This window comes from Theropithecus gelada, chromosome 8, assembly GCF_003255815.1.
Source record: "Theropithecus gelada isolate Dixy chromosome 8, Tgel_1.0, whole genome shotgun sequence".
Lineage (NCBI taxonomy): Eukaryota > Metazoa > Chordata > Mammalia > Primates > Cercopithecidae > Theropithecus > Theropithecus gelada.
This window is the reverse complement of record NC_037676.1, coordinates 114942403-114962102: the sequence shown is the minus strand read 5'-3', so window position 1 is coordinate 114962102 and position 19700 is coordinate 114942403. Positions and strand designations below refer to the sequence as shown.

General features: G+C 41.4%; 1 protein-coding gene across 1 annotated transcript in view; it reads left to right on the top strand.

The window, feature by feature from the left end:
* CSMD3 (CUB and Sushi multiple domains 3) overlaps positions 1 to 19700 on the top strand; it is a 1234679-nt gene that overhangs the window by 652300 nt on the left and 562679 nt on the right. The window lies entirely within an intron of this gene.

Genomic DNA, 19700 nt, shown 5'->3' with positions numbered 1-19700 from the left:
GGCCTCCCAAAGTGCTGGGATTACAGGCTTGAGCCACCGCGCCCGGCCAAAAATGTATTTTAAAACCTCAGTTGAAGGAAATGTATTTTAAATGATGCTTTTCTAACAGTTAAAACTAGTTTTCATTTAGACATTTTATTCAGCAATCTCTTTACTTATCTGTGAACTCCTTTTTGCTTTTTAAGTTTAATTCATGTGCTAGAGAGTTAATTTTGGCACCAAAATTATTTTACAAGTAAATTGATTTAAAAAGATTGAATAGCTGAAAGTGAGAACACATAGCCAAAAGAAGAAGCCATCTCCTATCAAAATATTTAAAAGTCTTTTATTAGAAGATAACTTCAGCCTATATTCAATTATTATGTTCTAATTATTTTAATAAGCACATAATGTATCACTTTGATATATATTTGACAAGCTATGGAACATTCTAACATTTTCTAATTCAGTCAAAGTATTAAGTATTGTAAATATATGACTTTTTGTGTTTCATTTTGTTTCAGTATTTAGGTTCTAAAAGGTAAAATCAAATTACTTATTCTATTCCATAAAAAAAAGTTCATAGAGTCATAACATATTCAATAGCTAAAATACTCCTGCAAAAAATACATCAGTTACAAAGCTTTAAAAAATAATAATTACACAAATTTCATTTTATGAAGTATAAAGCATATTTTTTGTAATTTGCTAACTTAAAAATAATTGAAATGTGTGATATCTTTTCACCTTGAGGCTTTAGCTCCAAGGAAATATTCATTACAAAGTTATGACCAATAAAATTACTTAGCAATAAAGCACTGTAATTGGACATCATATTCTTGCTAAATTCGCCATAAAGATAAAAATTTCTAAAATGATGAAAATTTAAACTGCAAATTTAAACTCACAATTCAGAGATTGATTGCATCTGTCATTTGTTGTGCCATATCTACGGCCCATTTTATCTTTTCTCTCTCTCTCTCTGTTTATCTCTATTATCTCTATCTCTGTGTTCATTGTCACACCAATAGAGTTACCTGGAGGATGTTTTTTCCCAAAGTTTGAAATAGCATTTATTCTTGGCAACTTCAGAGTCGTCTAGTGACAAAAGTCAATAGAGATCAAAATATGAACTTGACATTTGGTAATAATTCAGATAAAGGATTTGAATAATAATACTTTAATATTTTACAGGATATCAAAAGAATTTTAATTTTTTTCACAGATTCTTTCTTGTGTGCTATTTTTACTCTTATGTAGAAATTCATCTGATAGTGGAAATGTATATAATTTATTGGAGAGATCTAACAATGATGGTAGTGCAATTACTGGCTTTGAGATTACGTCCAGCTCTCCAGGAGATGTTGATTGTTAGTCTACCCTTTTCATCTGTATACAGCAGACTAAGAGGGTTAGACATTAATTCTACCAGATATATGATAATCTTTCATTTTTCTGCATTTTCTTTTGCATGTGTCACTATTAGATTCATTAGATTCATGGTAACACTATAAGAACTGTATGAAAACATGCAACACAAAAGATTAAAACATTATCTTCTATTAAGGCATCTCTGAAAATTTTGTGGGTATACACTAATGTTGGATGACTTCTAATTGAGCAAACATCTTAAAGAAGGTAAAAAATGCTTGTCTAGATATCCAAACCTGGTTCATTCTATCACTTTGGAATTCTGATTTCTCCAGGATAAGTTAGTACAATGTCAAATCTCATTCTCAGAAATATGTTAGTATGGACTAAAAACACTTTTTCCTTATTATTCTCCTTTTTATTTTAAACACACACACACACACACTTCTGGGTTAATACAATAATTTGTAAATAAATATTTCATTTATTGAACTTAATAGTATTTTAATAAACAATATTGTTACCAGCTTTATGGAAAAGATAGTTCTGTTTTCTATTAGACTTGCAAATAGATGACTATCATTGCTCTTAGTTCATCGAGCCCTATATTTTGTCAAATACATACTATTGCTTTAACTATTCAACAACATTCTTTTTTAAAATCTAGGCCCTACTCCTTTTGGTAACATACTAGTAAACATGATATTTACCTTAAACAAATTCTCCTATATCCAGGGAGTTAGACTTTCCTAACTTTGCTTTTCACTTCAACAAATACCAACAAAGACCATGGGTTAATGAAAGAAGAGAATATACTAAATATGGCAAAAGGTGATATTTTTAGAGATTAATTGCCACAGTATAAAAAGGGCTTGGAGAATTGACCAGTCAGACAAATTCTTATCCCCTTATGTTATAATTATTAAGACAAGAAAAATAAATGTCTTCTTACTGCCTTTTCCTCTATCTTGCACCCTCTCTTTCCTCCTTCACCGTGCACACTCACAAACACACACACTCATCCTTTGATGGCAACGATTATCTTCTATTCATCTCAGATTTTCCCAAATGCCTTACAGAGAACCTTGTGTTAATATTGTTAGGTGTTAACATGAATTATAAAGGAAGAAGAAAAAATATTCTACTCCAAGACATACCTATTGAGATGTGTCAACAGAAGGGGTGTCTTTGCAAATATTAATCATGAGCTGTAGATATGTCATGAGCTGTAGATACACCATGAGCTATAGAGCTCTAAAATCCCACCTGGGGATTTTAGCACTCATTGATACCACTTCCAGGAAAATCACTCAAACTGATGGGAGTAGTTTTCTCATCATGTGGATGAGATTTCATATGTAGTTATCTGTATGATCTGCTATAGGGCAATAATAAATATATGCTTTGGAATGCAGAATTACTTTAGACCACAATATGAAAATAATCTCTGTGACATTTTGATTATTGGCAAAAAATGACTAAATGTAAGGAATAATTTGTTCTGTATGGTTCATCATTATTTCCTCATTGTGATTTTTGCTACGTATGTCTCATGTTAAAACACTGATGATTTCCCTGAAAAGAGGGTTTTCTTCTGTGTTGCTTGCTTTTGTTTTATATATGTGTGTATTTGTTTTTGAATACATTGAATTGTTTAAAATGAACTAAAATAATGTTTAGTTGTTTTTCCTTTTGTCCTCAGGAATATTTACACTGCAGCAGGCATTTCAAAGGTAGTTGTAGAAGAAGAAATTAGGGGAAAATATAGTAAAAAGCATAAGCTGGATTTCTTCCTACAAATACTAAGTGTTATAAGCAAGACTTGGTTGGAGCCTTAAATATATACAATAAGTATCCATATTCCATCTTTGAATACAAAGATGTGGATGCTAAAGATTTGGCCTTCAAATTCAATTTTCTAAAAATAAAACTCAATATAGAAATCTATTTGTAAAAGTAATAAGACCCATGGCAAACATTATCCTACCTATTAAGTTTTTTATTAGCCAACAAATTAAAACTTCTGAATCCTATGTCCCTAAATAAAGTTAAAACAACAATTATTGACAACTCAGCTAAGTGAACTAACATTTATATAGTCCCATTATTCCATAATGCTTTATATATTTTGATTTTAAAAACAATACATTATTCTTCCACTGCATTGGCCCACATTCTGAGCTGTGGTATGATCTCGGATCACTGTAACCTCCGCTTCCCAGGTTCAAGCAATCCTTCTGCCTCAGGCCCCCTAGTAGCTGGGATTGCAGGAGCCACCATGCCCGGCTAATTTTTGTATTTTTAGTAGAGATGCGGTTTCACCATGTTGGCCGGGCTGGTCCCGAATTCCTGACTTTGGGTGATCCACTCGCCTTGGCCCCGCAAAGTGCTGGGATTATAGGCCTATAAGTGCAAGTCATAATGAGCATTTTGAATTAAATGGCCTTAGAGATCGAGTGCTGGCAGAGAATTTTCCCTAGATCTACATAAAGATAAGACTGACCCACTAAGGAGAACAATTGTTCTTGTGCTATTGCATTAAACATTATAAGAGAGAAGACCAAGAATGTAACCACACCTAAACAGACTCTTTTTCAATACAATGACTATCTCCAAAGATCATGTAAATTCCAAAAAGAACTATTTACAAGTTATTTTAACTTCTATTCCTCTATTCAATCATTCTCCCTAGTAAGTATTTATCGCCCCTGAATCAGTTTCCTCTTCTCTCCCTCCCCTAATCTGTTTTGGCGGGATCCAAGTCCCCATTATTTCTGTAACCTCAAGATGGTATATAAACTTCTGGAACTCACTGCAACATCAGGCAATCACTCTGTGATTCTCCTTGTGCTCACAGTTAAATAAATGTGTATGCCTATTTGATAAGTGCAAGAGGCAGATAAGGGGAAAGTTCCCCCAAAGAATTTCCAACTGGCTTGTGCACACATTTGCTGGGGAGTGGAGCCTGGCCTCTCCTGTCCCTGGATGGCAACTTGGGATTCAGTTGGTGAGATGAAGAATCACAGGATTCTATCTCAGTTTGCAGACTTGTTTTTTCTTTTTCCTTTTTGCCCAATAAATTCCTCTACTCACCCTTATGAAAGGAGGGGCCAGCTGGACTTCCTGGGTTGAGTAGGGGCTCAGAAAGCTGTGAAACTCACTGTTATGCCCAGACTGTTTGTTCCCCAAAGAAGACCACCAGAGTCCAGAGTCAAAGCCAAGCGGCAAGGATCTTTACTACAAGTTCGAACCTGGTCCCTCCATTCCACAGCATACAAGAGGGCCTCGACCAATGCGAGTGCTTGCTTTTTATAGCCTGATGTAAACAGGATATGTAAAGTTACAGGGAACAAGGTAATTCTCTCGGTTACAGCATTACAATTGGTTAACATTATACATTTAGCATTCCTTATCGGAGATCTCCCAGGTGATGTTTTTCTGAAGTTTGAAAGAAATATGGAGGAATGTGTTTGTGCTGGGCTCAGGAAGTTGGGAGATATATGGGGGATGTGCCTCATTCCTTTCATTCCCCGCTTCTTTTCAGGTAACTCTAGAGCCAGTCTTGGGTCTTATAAGTCTGACTCTGTTTCAGCGTTTACAGGTTGGTATTGGGCTCTGAGGACCATGAGCTGAACAGTGTCAAACCTTTCTCTGACAAACTGCAAAATTCTGTTAACAACACAAGGTCCTACGGTTAGCAGAAATAGTAGACTTAGCAGGGGTCCAAGGAAGGGGGCTAACAGAGAAAACATAGAGGAATCCCACCATTGGTCTGCAGCTGAAGCAAACTGCCGTGTTTTTACTTCAGTGCTTAACTTGCGTAACTGTTGGATCCGGTCTTCTACAAGCCCTGATTCATTTATGTAGAAACAACAGTCTTCTTTCAGAAACATACATGTACCACCTTTTTCCGCAGTGAGTAGGTCTAGGGCCCTCCGGTTCTGCAAGGTTACCTGGGCTAGGGACGTGAGCTGCCGCTGAAGGGAGGCAAGGGACTCAGCTGACTCCTCCATAGCAATGGCAAATTGTTGGTACAACTTGTTGCTTTCTATGAGGGTGTGACCTAGGGCTCCCCCCACCATCCCGGCCACAATGAGGGATGCGGTGAGGGAGATTCCTGCGATGAGGGGGAGAAATATGGCTCGTGCAGGTCTCGGTTTAGGGACTGGGTGAATAGCAGTACTAGTCCAGTTACCGGTGTACCCTAGGAACTCGCCAGCAGTTAGTAGAGTCAACCGGGGAACTAATGTGACAGGAAGACACAGTAGGTTGGTAACAGAGGGACTAGATAAGTCCTTAGATAATGTCGCATTACACCAGAAGAATATGCCCAGCGGAGCCCTTAGGGTGATATTAGGGGGCACTGCAGTGATGCTGCAGAGGCTGGAATTGGTTCCTGAGAAACAGTAGGGAAACTTTTCCTGACTAGGGTTTAGGTATAGGGGCACGTTTAGGATAGGGGCATATGAGAGGTTTCGGAAGTTGTTCATTTGGGCAGAGGTAGAGGATCCCCATGGCAGAGGGACAGCGGTTAGCAGTGGACGCCCTAGGGTGGCACACAGAAAGCAGCCAGACAGGCTGTGAAGTCCTATAAGGTTAGCAAGCTCTAGTCCTTCTTGTAATAATTTTAACCAGGAGAAAGGACGTAAGTCTTGTGTTAGTCTGTTTTCCTGTCGTTGGATATTCCCATGGACCAGGGGCAGTACTTGCACTAGGCCTCGCCACAGATAGAGGTGACTGCTAGGCCATGTGGAGGAGGGGGAGTAGTATACAGCCCCATGTTGAGGCGTGGTCCAGCGGGAGTTCCAGGGGTCTCTAACTATCCATGTATATGAAAAGTCTCCATCCCGTCTACGATGGAAGGGCCACTTAGGGTCCAACTGTTCTTCCTCTCCCCAATAACGGGACCTATGGATGTTACAATAGTTATAAGGACAGCCGGCATTTTGGTGCCACCAATAGTGTTTACAATTATATTCAGTCTGATCAAACTCAAAACATATTATTGGTGTCACTGGTTTGGCTATTTGAAAGCCAGTAAAATTTAGTAAGATTGGGCTATTGCACCCTGAGGAGGGGCAATCAGCACTGGCCAATAATTTCCCGGGCTTATGAGGTTGTCCAGGGTGGGTTTGGTTTTCATAAAGCCAGAATCTCCAGACAAAGGGATTAGATGCTGGTCTGGTGTTTTCCCCAGCGGCCACTAGGGCGGCTAACGTTAGGGCTAGACTACCTAACTGCATGTTTGCAGTGAGCTATGTTGCCGGCGCAGGGTGAGTTTTAAGGGGTTGTTCTTAGCTCTGTCCACAGTCCACGTGGCCGGTGCTTCAGCCGCTGCCGTGATTGGTCCCAGAAGGTCGGAGGTTGGGTTCACTGGTTTGACGTGGGTGTAGTGGATCCACGACGCGATGCCTTCTACCTTTAGGGCGGTGGGTGTGGTCAGGAGTACCTGGAGTGATCCCTTCCACCTGGGTTCTAGAATCTCTTGTCGGTGTCGCTTAACCAGGACCCAGTCTCCCGGCTGGTACAGATGGGGTGTCGATGGGGGGCCGGTCTCATATAGTTCCTTCAGCTTGGGCCAGATTTCTTGATGAATTTTCTGCAAGGCTTGTAGGGAAAATAAGAATTCAGAGACATTTTCTGTTCCAGACTCAAGCAGATCATCTTTTAAGCTGGGAACCAGGGGTGGAGGTCTGCCATACATGATTTCGTAAGGGGTAGGGCCCAGTCTGTAAGGGGTATTATGGGCCCGGAACAGAGCGTAGGGGAGAAGGACCACCCAATTAGCGCCAGTCTCCATAGTCAATTTAGTTAAGGTCTCTTTTAAGGTCCGATTCATCCTTTCTACCTGTCCTGAACTCTGGGGCCTGTAAGTGCAATGTAGTTTCCAATTTGCCCCAAGGATGGAAGCCAAATCCTGACTTACCTTAGCGACGAAGGTGGGCCCATTATCTGACCCTATCTGGACGGGGAAGCCATACCTGGGAAGGATATCTTCCAGAATTTTCTTTGCTACGACCTGAGCAGTTTCTCTTTTGGTTGGGAATGCTTCAGTCCACCCTGAAAAAGTGTCTACAAAGACAAGTAAGTACCAATATCCATACTTTCCGGGCTTTATTTCAGTAAAATCTACTTCCCAGTAGATACCGGGCCTGGTTCCCCTGAGCCTTGTTCCCGCTGCAGTCTGGGATTGGGGGTAGGCGTTGTTAAGCTGGCAGACTTTGCAACTTGCCATGATGCTGCTGGCCTTCTCGGCTGTATGTCTGAATTTGAGCTTAGAGCGTCTGATCAGGTTTATCATCCGCCGAGCACCCAGGAGAGTGGTTCGGTGGATGTGTTCTAATACTTGTTGTCCTAATTTTTCTGGTAGGATGGTTTGGTCATTAGTATCAGTCCACCACCCATTCTGGATCTGTTTCAGGGGAAGTTTGTCAATCCACTGGAGATCTTGTTCTGAATAATCAGGGAAATATGGCAAGTCCCGGGGGCCCGGGTCAGGGAGCTGGAGTGCAAGGAGTTGGCTGGGAGCCTTTGCCACATTCCTTGCAGTTTGGTCTGCCAGAAAGTTGCCTTGAGCAGTTGGAGTAGTTAGTTTCTGATGCCCTGGGCAATGCACAATGGCTAACTTTTCTGGCCTCCATAGGGCTTTTAGCAGGGCTAGGATCTCTTGCTTGTTTTTTATCTTTCTTCCTTCAGCCGTCAGTAACCCTCGCTCCCTGTAAATGGCCCCATGTATGTGCGCCGTAGCAAAAGCATATCGGCTGTCTGTATATACTGTCAGCTTCTTCCCTGCCCCTAAGGTAAGAGCTTGGGTGAGCGCTATCAGTTCGGCCTTCTGGGCCGATGTCCCCGGGGGTAGGGGTTCTGCCCAGATTACCTCAGTCTCTGAAGTCACTGCCGCTCCAGCGTACCTCTGGCCTTGATGCATGAAGCTGCTCCCATCAGTGAGCCAGACGAGGTCGGTGTCAGGGAGTGGGCGGTCCTGCAGGTCTTCTCGAACTCTGTGCACCTGAGCTAGTATCTCGGTGCAGTCATGGAGTGGAGCATCGAGGTCCGGGTTGGGCAGCAGCGAGGCAGGGTTTAAGGTCATTGGGGGCAGGGAAGTTATCCTGAGAGGATTTAGAAGTAGTCCTTGGTAGTGGGTGAGCCGGGCGTTACTCATCCATCGATTAGGTGGCTGTTTGAGTACACCTTTGATGGCACGTGGAGTAACGACCTGCAATTCTTGTCCCATGACAAGTTTATCAGCATCTCGCACCATCAGAGCCGTGGCCGCAATCATTCGGAGACAAGGGGGCCACCCGGCAGCCACTGGGTCTAACTTCTTTGACAGGTAGGCAACTGGCCTCCGCCAGGGGTCTAAGTTCTGAGTTATTACCACCTTGGCGACACCCTTATTCTCATCCACGTATAAGTGGAAGGGTTTGGTAACATCAGGTAGTCCCAGTGCAGGCGCGGAGAGTAGGGCGGTTTTAATCTGTTGGAAAGCCGATTCGGCTTCGTCTGTCCAATTAAATGGCTGCTGCCCCCGTGTTGCCTGATACAAGGGTTTAGCCAGTTCTGCGAACCCAGGTATCCATAGTCTGCAAAATCCCGCCGACCCCAGGAATTCCCTCACTTGTCGGGTGGATTGTGGCCTGGGGATCTGCAGAACAGTTTGTTTCCGGGCGTCTGTTAGCCAGCGCTGCCCTTCTTTAAGCAGGTACCCTAGATATGTTACCTCTGGCTTACAGATTTGAGCTTTCTTTGCCGAGGCTCGGTAGCCTAGATTCCCCAGAGCTTGTAAGAGACCCTTGGTCCCTTGGATGCAAGCTTCTTGGGTCTCAGCAGCAATTAGGAGGTCATCAACATACTGTAGTAAAATTATTTCAGGGTGTTTACGTCGGTACTCACCCAGGTCTTCATGGAGGGCCTCATCGAACAGGGTAGGAGAGTTTTTGAATCCCTGCGGCAGCCTGGTCCATGTCAGTTGGCCAGTTATGCCCCTATCAGGGTCATTCCACTCGAAGGCGAAGAGCTTTTGGCTCTGAGGGGCTAAAGGCAGACTGAAGAAAGCATCTTTCAAATCTAAAACAGTGTACCATTGATGTTTAGGGTTTAAGGTACTCAGGAGGGTATACGGGTTAGGCACAGTTGGATGTATGTCCACAACCCTCTTGTTGATTTCTCTTAAGTCTTGTACAGGTCTGTATTCTCCATTATTAGGTTTTCATACCGGCAACAATGGAGTATTCCAGGGTGAGTGACATGGGCGAAGGACACCTTGGTCAAGGAGCCGGCGGATATGCGGGGCAATCCCTTTCTTGGCCTCTAGGGGCATCGGATATTGGCGTACCCGCACGGGGTCTGTCCCAGGCTTAAGTTCAACAAATAAGGCAGGACAGTGTTTTGCTAGACCTAAGCCCCCTGTTTCCGCCCAAGCTTCTGGATATTGCTGGAGCCAGGTTGCTATGTCCTGGTCAGGGGCCGCTTGCTCCTGGTGGAGCTGGTACTCATCATCTAGGGTTATAGTCAGGACGGACACAGGTCGATTGTGGGAGTTGGTCACGATGGGCCCCTCAGGGAGGAAATGGATCTGTGCTCCCATTTTAGTTAGCAGGTCTCTCCCCAATAGGGGACAGGGGCTCTCAGGGATGACCAGGAAAGAAGGGGTTACATTCTTGGCTCCGAGGTTTACTGTTCTTTGTGTTGTCCATGGGTACTTCTTAACTCCTGTGGCCCCTTGTACCCACGAGGACTTGGAGGATAATTTTCCATTAGTTTTAACTAAGACTGAGTGCTGTGCTCCCGTATCAACCAAGAACTGGACTGGGGACCCCTCCACTTGCAAAGTTACCCTAGGTTCGGGGAGGGGGTCCGAACCCCATCTTTGCTAGTCTTCATCTTGAGTGACTAGTACAGGTGTAGACCTAGGGGGTCCCTGTCCTCGTTGTTTCTTTTTGGGGCAGTCTCTTACCCAGTGGCCAGCCTCCTTGCAGTAGGCACATTGGTCTTTGCTCAGATTATCATGCCTGGGGGGCCGCCTAGGTTGGGTGTACTCTGGCTGTAGATGCTCTTTCTGTACCACTGCTGCCAGGACCTTGGTCATTTTTTCAGTGGCCTTAAATTGCCTTTCCTCTGGAGTATCTCTGTTATTGTAAACCCGCTGGGCTATCTGAAGGAGGTCCTGAATTCGCTTTCCCTCCAAGTCTTCTAATTTCTGGAGTTTTCTCTTAATATCTGGGGCTGCCTGATTTACGAAAGACATTACAACAGCTGCCTGACTTCCTGGAGCCTCTGGATCTATGGGGGTGTACTGTCTAAAAGCTTCCATTAATCTTTCTAAGTAGGTAGCTGGGCTCTCTGTCTTTCCCTGCAGAATAGAATATACTTTAGCCAAATTAGTGAGCTTGCGAGCAGCTGCCCGGAGACCTGCCATTAGAGTCTGGCGATAAAGGTGTAGCCGTCCCCTACCTTCTGCCGTGTTGTAGTCCCACGCCGGCCTGGTCAGAGGAAAGGTTGCGTTTATGAGGTCGGGGTTGGCAGTCGGTTGACCGTCGTCCCCCGGGACCAGCTTTCTAGCTTCTCTCTGTATTCTCTCTCGCTCTTCCGTGGTGAACAAGATTTGGAGGAGCTGCTGACAATCATCCCAAGTGGGCTGGTGGGTGAACATGACACTATCCAGTAAAGCCAGTAAATCTTTGGGGTTGTCTGAAAACCGAGCACTCTGAGTCTTCCAGTTATACAGATCACTGGTGGAGAATGGCCAGTACAGGAGCCTGGGGATTCCTGTGTCATCTGGGGGTCCTATTTCCCGAAGGGGTAAAGCCACCGTGGAGTCAGGCGGCTGAGGGGTCTAGTCCGCAAAGTGCGCCCTCGCGTCCGCCCCGCCGGCCCTTCAAAGTTACTTTCTCTTTCAGTGGGCCCGTGTGTGCCGGCCGCCTCCCGTCTGCCTGCTCCCTCCCGCAGCTCAGCCCGGGGGGCTGGGGCCTGGGGCCTGGAGGGGTACGGAGGGGGTTCTGTGAACAGTGGGTCCCTGCTGTCAAGTAGAACAGGATGGGGAGGGGCAGTTGGTTGCTTGGATTTTAGTGGTCGAGCAACCAGTGCCTTACAGGGTTCAGAGGCTAATTGGAAAGGGGACAGCCAAGGAGGCGGGTTCTCAACAAGGTCCTGCCATATGAGGATATATGGGATTTGAGCTAAGTGGCCCGCATGCCCAGGTAGGAAAATCTTGGACTTTACCCTAGTGATGACAGCAAGTCGGAAGGTCCCTTCGGGTGGCCACCCCACATCAAAGGCAGGCCATTTGGAGCGACACAGAGTAATTAGCTTTCCTTTCCTGATTTCTATACCAAGATCATGGCCCCTTGCTCTAACTTCTTTGAAATTACTTGTAAGGAGAGATAGAGGAGTGCTCTGGATATTACCCATCCTGTAATAATTTGTAGTCTCTTCCTGTAAAGGAATGTGGGTTAGAATCCCTGTAAAGGAAATCTGATCTGACTTATTAATGATATCTAGTCGCAGGCGCACTTTGGCAGCCCTGGTCAGAGTTAGCTGCCTGGATCGCGATCGCGCTCGGGCAGCCCAGATCAGAGATAGCTGCTGCCCGCCAAACCGGGGCAGTTCAGATTGCAATTTAGATCAGATGAGAGCCAGGGGACGTCTCCCACCGGTCTCCGCTGGCCGTCCTATAGCGCGTCTGCCAGGACTGTGCCAGCTCCAGTTTCAGACCTCGCGAGTCACAGATTCAGATTCAGAACAGACACAGACAGACAAACGGAGATGAGCCAGCTCACCTATCAGTAGATCGATCCTAGCAGATCCGTTGACCAGGGGTCTGGTGGGCTTGGGGAAACCCAGACGAGCCCCCAGATGTTATGCCCAGACCGTTTGTTCCCCAAAGAAGACCACCAGAGTCCAGAGTCAAAGCCAAGCGGCAAGGATCTTTACTACAAGTTCGAACCTGGTCCCTCCATTCTACAGCATACAAGAGGGCCTCGACCAATGCGAGTGCTTGCTTTTTATAGCCCGATGTAAACAGGATATGTAAAGTTACAGGGAACAAGGTAATTCTCTCGGTTACAGCATTACAATTGGTTAACATTATACATTTAGCATTCCTTATCGGAGATCTCCCAGGTGATATTTTTCTGAAGTTTGAAAGAAATATGGAGGAATGTGTTTGTGCTGGGCTCAGGAAGTTGGGAGATATATGGGGGATGTGCCTCATTCCTTTCACACTCATTTCTTGCATCGGGACTTACTTCGGTCCTGGATGGATAATATTGACAATATGTGCTTAAAATATTCCTAACACCAGGATTTGTGCATGTGTTTTCTTCCCCAAGAAAGCTATAAACAGTGAACATTTTGCTGTAAGTTTTCCTATATCCTTCTCTCCCTCTCTATCTCTCTCCCTCTCTCCCTTCCCCCTTCCTCAAAACTAAAGTTAAAAGGAATGTTAACTGCCTGTTTTCCTGTGACCAGTGGGACTTGTCTATCCTCCCAATTCCAATTTCTTGTGAACGTACTTTGTAAAGTCCTGTAAGAGCCTATCTCTTTTGCCATGCTGCAAGGTCATAAAGTAGATAAAACCTAAGTTGCAGTTCCGGTTTTCCTCAAGATCTAAGACATGTCACATATGGTTAATTGCCTTTGTTTCTCACTCTGGACACATCTTCTTGCCCCACGTACTTCCCGCCTTAAAGAGTTTAAAAGGCAATCACATAATCTAACTGTGGGTACCTGTTTGTTTGGGACCCCTTCCACGCTGTGGAAGCTTTGTACTTTCACTCTGTTCAATAAAGCCTACAGCTTTTTCTCTCTCTCGGTTCACTTGCCGCAGGTCAGCCGCCACACCAGTTCTTTGGCGTGGCTAGGCAAGAACCTTAGGCGTTAACACTTAGAGGTGTCCGTGAGCCCAATCTTTCCTGGTCGTGTGACAAGAACTCGTTTTTTTCTACAACACTTTCTGTTATTAATCTGCCTTATTGTGAGTTGATTTTTCAATGAACTTTTGAAGTGGGCTAAGGCCTTTCATCTGCACAAGCCTAATAAAAATGTAATAGATTATGTTATTTATTTTACATACTATTTCAATTCTTGAAAAACATTTTTGAGTACACCTATTTAGGACTTTATCTCTTTCATTTTAGCATGAAGTGACTGACTAGGCAGACTAGAATGAACTAAGAACACTGAAGTTACTCAGCCTAAAAATGAACATGTATTACAGAAGCATTTTTTAAATTAACAAATAATATATTCAAAAAGATGTATTAAATATTGGTACAACTGTTCATGGCAGCAAATCTGTTCAAGACAGCAGCAGCTCAATTCTTGCCTCCTCAGGAGAAAGAATTCAACAGAGAGGCATAAAGCAGAGTGAGAGACCGAGGCAAATTTTAGAGTAGAAGTGAGTTTATTAAAAAATTTAAAGGCAGGAATGAAAGGAAGTAAAGTACATTTGGAAGAGGGCCAAGCAGGTGATTTGAGAGATTCAAGTGTGTGGTTTGACCTTTGACTTGGGGTTTTATATGTTGGCATGCTTCCAGGGGGGTTGCATCTCTTCTCCCCAGGTTTTCTTTGGGATGAGCTCTCTGCATGCACAGTGGCCTGCCAGCACTTGGGATGGGCCACATGCCTAGTGTGTTTACTGAAGTGTATGCATGTATACTTGAGGCATTTTTCCTCTTACCAGTCAAGTGTTACCAGTTAAACTCCAGCGTTTTACCTCTTAACACACATGTTTAAGCCCACTCACCCAACTCCTGAGATCTTATCAGGAAGCTACTGATCACCAGTTTCAGGTATTTCTATCTATTGAGAGACTGCCTTTCCTTCCGGCTGACTGCAACAATTAGATAGATAGTTTAATAACTGCCTGGCCATCACCTGATGATCACCTAATATTCCTGGTGTGGGGAATTCCCTCTCCTGCCCTGCTTATATCTGACTACTTACTGCAACACAGCTATTTAAAGACTCATTTGAGAGTCTTACAAGAATGATATGACTCTTTCCTCTGCAGCCCACAGCATTCTTTACTGTCAGGGTTGAGTATAAAGTTGTCCAAAGCAGGTAGGTTTCTACCATTTGAATCTAAACCAAGGTCTTTGAGAGGGAGCTGAGAAGAATTGGCCATTGAGGTTTTATACAAAGAACAGGGTTTTCAGTGAGACATCAAGTATTGAGAAAATATAATGAAAATAAAATCACCGACCAACCCAAAGAATCTGCTTCACAAAATGTAAAAAGGAAAGAAACAGTTTTTCTGTTAAATAAAAATTAAGCCAGATTGTGATCTGCATCATAGGCAATCTGTCGAGATTTCAAAGAAGAGAAAGCTCACCCTTTTTATACAGCTTGACAGATATAATCCATTACACACATGTTAATTGTCTTTATCAAAAGAAAAATATACACTTCTATCTTTATGACAATCAAGAAGTTACATAATGGAGCCAAGTGCCTAGGCTTTAACTTTCACTGAATAGTGAAACAGGAAGACAGGATACCATCTTCCTTGCTGTTCATGTTTGAAAAAGATGGCTCCAAGGCCTCTAAGAAAGACATTCTTGGAATGTAAAACTTGTAAGAGTTTTCTTTAGCTTTTAAAACATTTACACATATTTGAAAGAAAAAGAGAAAGCATTTACAACTTTAGGTTTTCTATAGGAATTTCTAGAGAGAAGTGGAGTTCCGGAAGTTCTCTTACCTTTATAATTTCAAGAAAATGTTTACATTTTTTCAAAGATTTATGTTTATACTTAGAAATTTTCTTTTTTGTTACTATTTTATAACACTGTAATTATCTGTATTGCTGTTTCTACTCTTCTCTGGACAGTTTGCAGTTATCAAAATATATAGCAAATCCAATGTAAAAGACAAAGTGAGGTAATTATCAGAAATATAATAGAATTAATTTAAAAATGTATTGTATTATTAGCCTTGAAGGAATAACCTTTAAATATATTATTTAAGTGAACCAATAGTGAATAGATCAAGCAGATTCTTGATTAGTCATGAACAAAAATTCTCCATCATCCATTAATTTTATAAACTGTTGTGATATCTACAGTGCTTATACTTTCAAATAATTAGCTATTTGAATATTATTTTGTAGATCTTCATGACATCTTACTAAACCAAGACTAAGGTATAACTTAACCCTAGAACCCAAATATCTGAATTTTTAAATGAAATATTTTTGGAGGGCCAAAAAACTTATTCTGAGTTTTCATCAATAACCTAAGTAATATTACATTTATAAGATAATCTATGACTTTTAGTATTTATTTTATTTTTCCAATTTTTTTGGAGATGGAAGACACAAAGACAATCATTTTCTAGTATCGTTTTGAGGCACCTCTTAAGGGTACAGATTGAACTTCCAATATTTAATATACATGACTTTGTTACAATTCTTGTGGAAAAATTTAGTCTATAGGTTTCACATAAGCCCAAATCAATAATTTAATTATAATGACAGTCAATTAAATCTCTACAAATAATAGACATTTACCTTTGTTTATATATTGATATTTGGACTGGAGAGACTTGTGTCCCAAAGCTACTTAACTTATATTAGACCTATCATTTGCAGTCTTACCTATAAACATCAGATTTGTTTGTCTGTTAATTAGATGTTTTTCATTCTAAATCATCCTTCCATTTAAATCAGTTAAAAAAACTGTGTGTGTGCCTGTATGTTTGAAATTTATGGATTAACTCTTTAGACACGTATTAGTTACTTTTACTTTGGGATTATTAAAAAATTAGTGAGAAGATGGTCTGACTTTTACTCTGCCAATAATTGGACTGTTGACTGTCATACCTATTCTGGTGTAAAAGAAAAATTGCACCAGACAAGTTAAACAAGAAAAACTTTTTCCAAAACTATTGCAGTAGAGGAGAGAGACTGAACTCAACTTTGTGGAAACAAAAGGTGGGAGGGTTTTTAAGCAGTGGAGTGAGTTAGTGGAAAATCACTGGAAAGCTTTAGATGAGAGATTAGTCAATGTATATAGATCATCTGAGTTTCAATTGTTTCTTGTTGAAGTTAAGCTCCTATCCTCCCATAGAGACTGGGAGACAGGTGCTATCTCCTTCAATGATTACATTTCAAAGGAATGGCTCGGAGATTCTTAAGAAAGATATTCTTTGTTGAATATTTACATCCAAAGGGGCTAAGAATGAATTTATAATTGCAAGTTTTTTAACTTAAATGCTTTAAGAAACGGGAGGTCAGGAACCTGTAGTCAGAAAGAAAGTCAACTAAAGTTTTCTAAAGTTTAGTTAGGGTGAGTGTAACATTAAGATCTTGATCACTGGGAGTCCAATTCTGAGCTGTTTGGAAATAAGTGACTGTGGGAACTATTACCAGGAGCACACAAAGAAAAAGTAGTGTAACACATAACATATTTTTTTAATAAAATGTGGTTCTTAAAGTAATTGAAATAACGTTACTGTGAATAGGACAACAAAGCAGTCTATGAGCATAAGCTCCCTGGAATTTCTTCTTTCAGTTGAATTCAGAGCCAAAATTACTTGTCTAGAAAATCTGTTTTGAGTCCGTTGTAGGAACTATTGTCAAATTCTTCTGAGGTGCTGGCTCCACATGGCAAGCATAAATCTGTGTGAGATTTTCTTTCACTTTGCTAGCCATGTGGGTCATCAAGAGCACTTGATCCTTCTAGCACAGGATCAGCTCATCTTACCTCTGGAACACTTTCAGATAAATCGAATCTCCAGGTCAATAGGGTGGCAAATTTCTTTCCACAGGTCCTTCCAGGTCCTTATGATTTTGTGTCTCAGGGATTCTAAGGAAGAAATAAGTACCTTAGAGTATGAACATGATTAAGAGAGAATTCAGTTAAATTGGGCACAGGATATGATTTCTGACTGAAATTCATAGGTCTGGCAATCATTAGTTCAAAGGTAAAAATATCATGCTTGTTTGCAGAAGTCATTCTAATTTTTGACGATTAGTAACAGTAAAATTCTAGGCCATTTTAATCCAGTATATTGCTAAATCTCAGCAAATGAGTTCCATTCATCTTATAGGAATCTATAAATAATTGCATAATTACTAAGTGACAGTGAAAATAAGATGACTTCCTCTCTCTGATTCATTATGCTTCTGTAGCCCCAAAGTGGAAATCATGGGTATTAAAAGATACTTTACCCAGCTTGAGCATTCACATTTAAAGATGGAAAGACTTCAGACCATCCAAACATCATATACACTATACTAAACAAAATATCTTACTTTTTGTAGACATTAATTCTGTGAAATCCAACTGCCATTTAGTTTCTGGGAAAGCTGGTTGGGGAAAACTGCCACATGTACCTTAAGAATAGACTGTAAATAATTATTCTGACATATAGCTCTTCTCTTTAATATTTTTGGAATAATTTTATTTTTATGTAAGTACAGTAAAAGTCTAGGGTCTTTAAAGTCCCCATGTTACTTAGATGAGTATGTCAATGACACATTATTAATCAAATAAATAAGAATTGTGGTATAGGGGTCACTTTATTAGGGAATTTTCATAGTTCAGTCAAATATTTTTAGCCTCCTTTATAATAGTTGCATTAAACAATTGTGTCATTCTGCTCTATGTGAGCTCTACAAATGATTACTGATCTGATAGGACAGTTGTACACTTCCTAAAAAAGAAATCAGCTATCAATTTTCCATGAGATATTTTACTTCCCCTCAAAGACGAGAAGCTTCTATTTCTCCAAATTTGCTCACCTATGTGACGGACACCAAACATGTATTTCCTACCTACCTACCTACCTACCTTCCTACCTTCCTACCTAGCTATCAAGTATTGCAACTCTAGTAACTTCTATTAACTGTGCTGCTTGTGTCAGCTTAATCCTAGGCAAAGCTTCCAAAATGTCGTGTAAGAGGTCACCATAGCATACAAAAGCTTAAATTGGGCCATTTTTATCCCAAGTACATGTCTACCGGTAAATATTATTAAATTGGCATTATTACTAAAGACCACAGGCTCTTTGGCTCCCTATGTAATGGAAATTAACATGAGGCTCAGCAGATTTCCCAGACAAGGCATTTATTTCAGGGCTTGTGCTTAAACACAAAGGAGAGAGCAGAGTCACAGGGTCCTCCAACTGGCTCTCCAAAAAAAGCCAGTAAGGAATTTCTTTACTAGGTAACTCATGGCACTTGACATCAGGGGTAAGGTACACAGGCTGTTCTGTGCACAGCACATAACTGGTAGGGTACATGGGTCAGCGTATCTGATTGTGATGGTTATCTTGAGCAATGGGCCACATGGTGGTCTGGCCAGTGGCAACAGGACTGTAAATCGATAGTGCAGCATTCCTTCCAAAGGTGGGAAACTGCAAACTTGGTTTGATTTTGAATCTCCTAAGACCATTTTTCTGGAATTATTTAAACAAAAGGCATGGTTACCCATTATGAGAGCACAGAAGAAGAACATAGAATCTCTAGTTTCCTTGTATGACTATGAACAAGTATGGTATCAGTGAAGTAGTGGTATGGGTTTGTGATCAGGGGAATGCAAGAAAGGATGTTCTAGCAGAGGTGAGCTGAAGCCAGGCCCCATCCTTTCTCAGTCTCATTACAGACAAGAATATCAAATCAGTTGATCAGAGCTTAGTGACTTCTCTTACCACTATAATACAATCGTGGTCATCTGTTTGATCAGGATATGGTAAGAGTAACACAATTTAGGATATTGCATCTCCTAAGCACAATACTGGGATCAGTGCTTCTTATTAACTGGTCTGATGGCATACCCACACGTTCTGGATTTTTTGCACTTCCAAGATAGCTGTCACAGCATGGGGGACATGCATATAAGTGACTGGAGGTAAGGGTTTGAGCCTTTTTAAAAGTTTATCTGCTACTGCCACAGAATCTTGTCATCAACATTGTCACTGCCTCCAAGGAAATTGAGAAATTTGTTATTAGTGTATCATGTAATCCCAACTTTTGAGTTAAAATTCCAAAAGTAGCCCCTTTATTTTCCTAACAAAGCAAGTGGAAAGACTGCAAAATTTGGAATTCCCAAAGTTTATACTGTAGCAAATTTTAATTTGAAAACTTCTTCAAATTCTACTGACCAAATCAAAGGATCTGAGGAATTATTATGCAGTTATTTCATTAGAGTTTTGGTCACTCTACCAAAGCTGAATTTCACTGTCCACAATATTCTACTAGTCCCAAAAATGTTTTAAATTGTTTTTTTGTAGAAGAGCATTTTATCTACAAAATGGCTGACACCTACATAAGCCTTTCAGCATCAACAGATGCTCCAAATATTTTATCTCAGTTTGGCAATTTTGAAATTTGTCTATTGAAGGCTTATGCC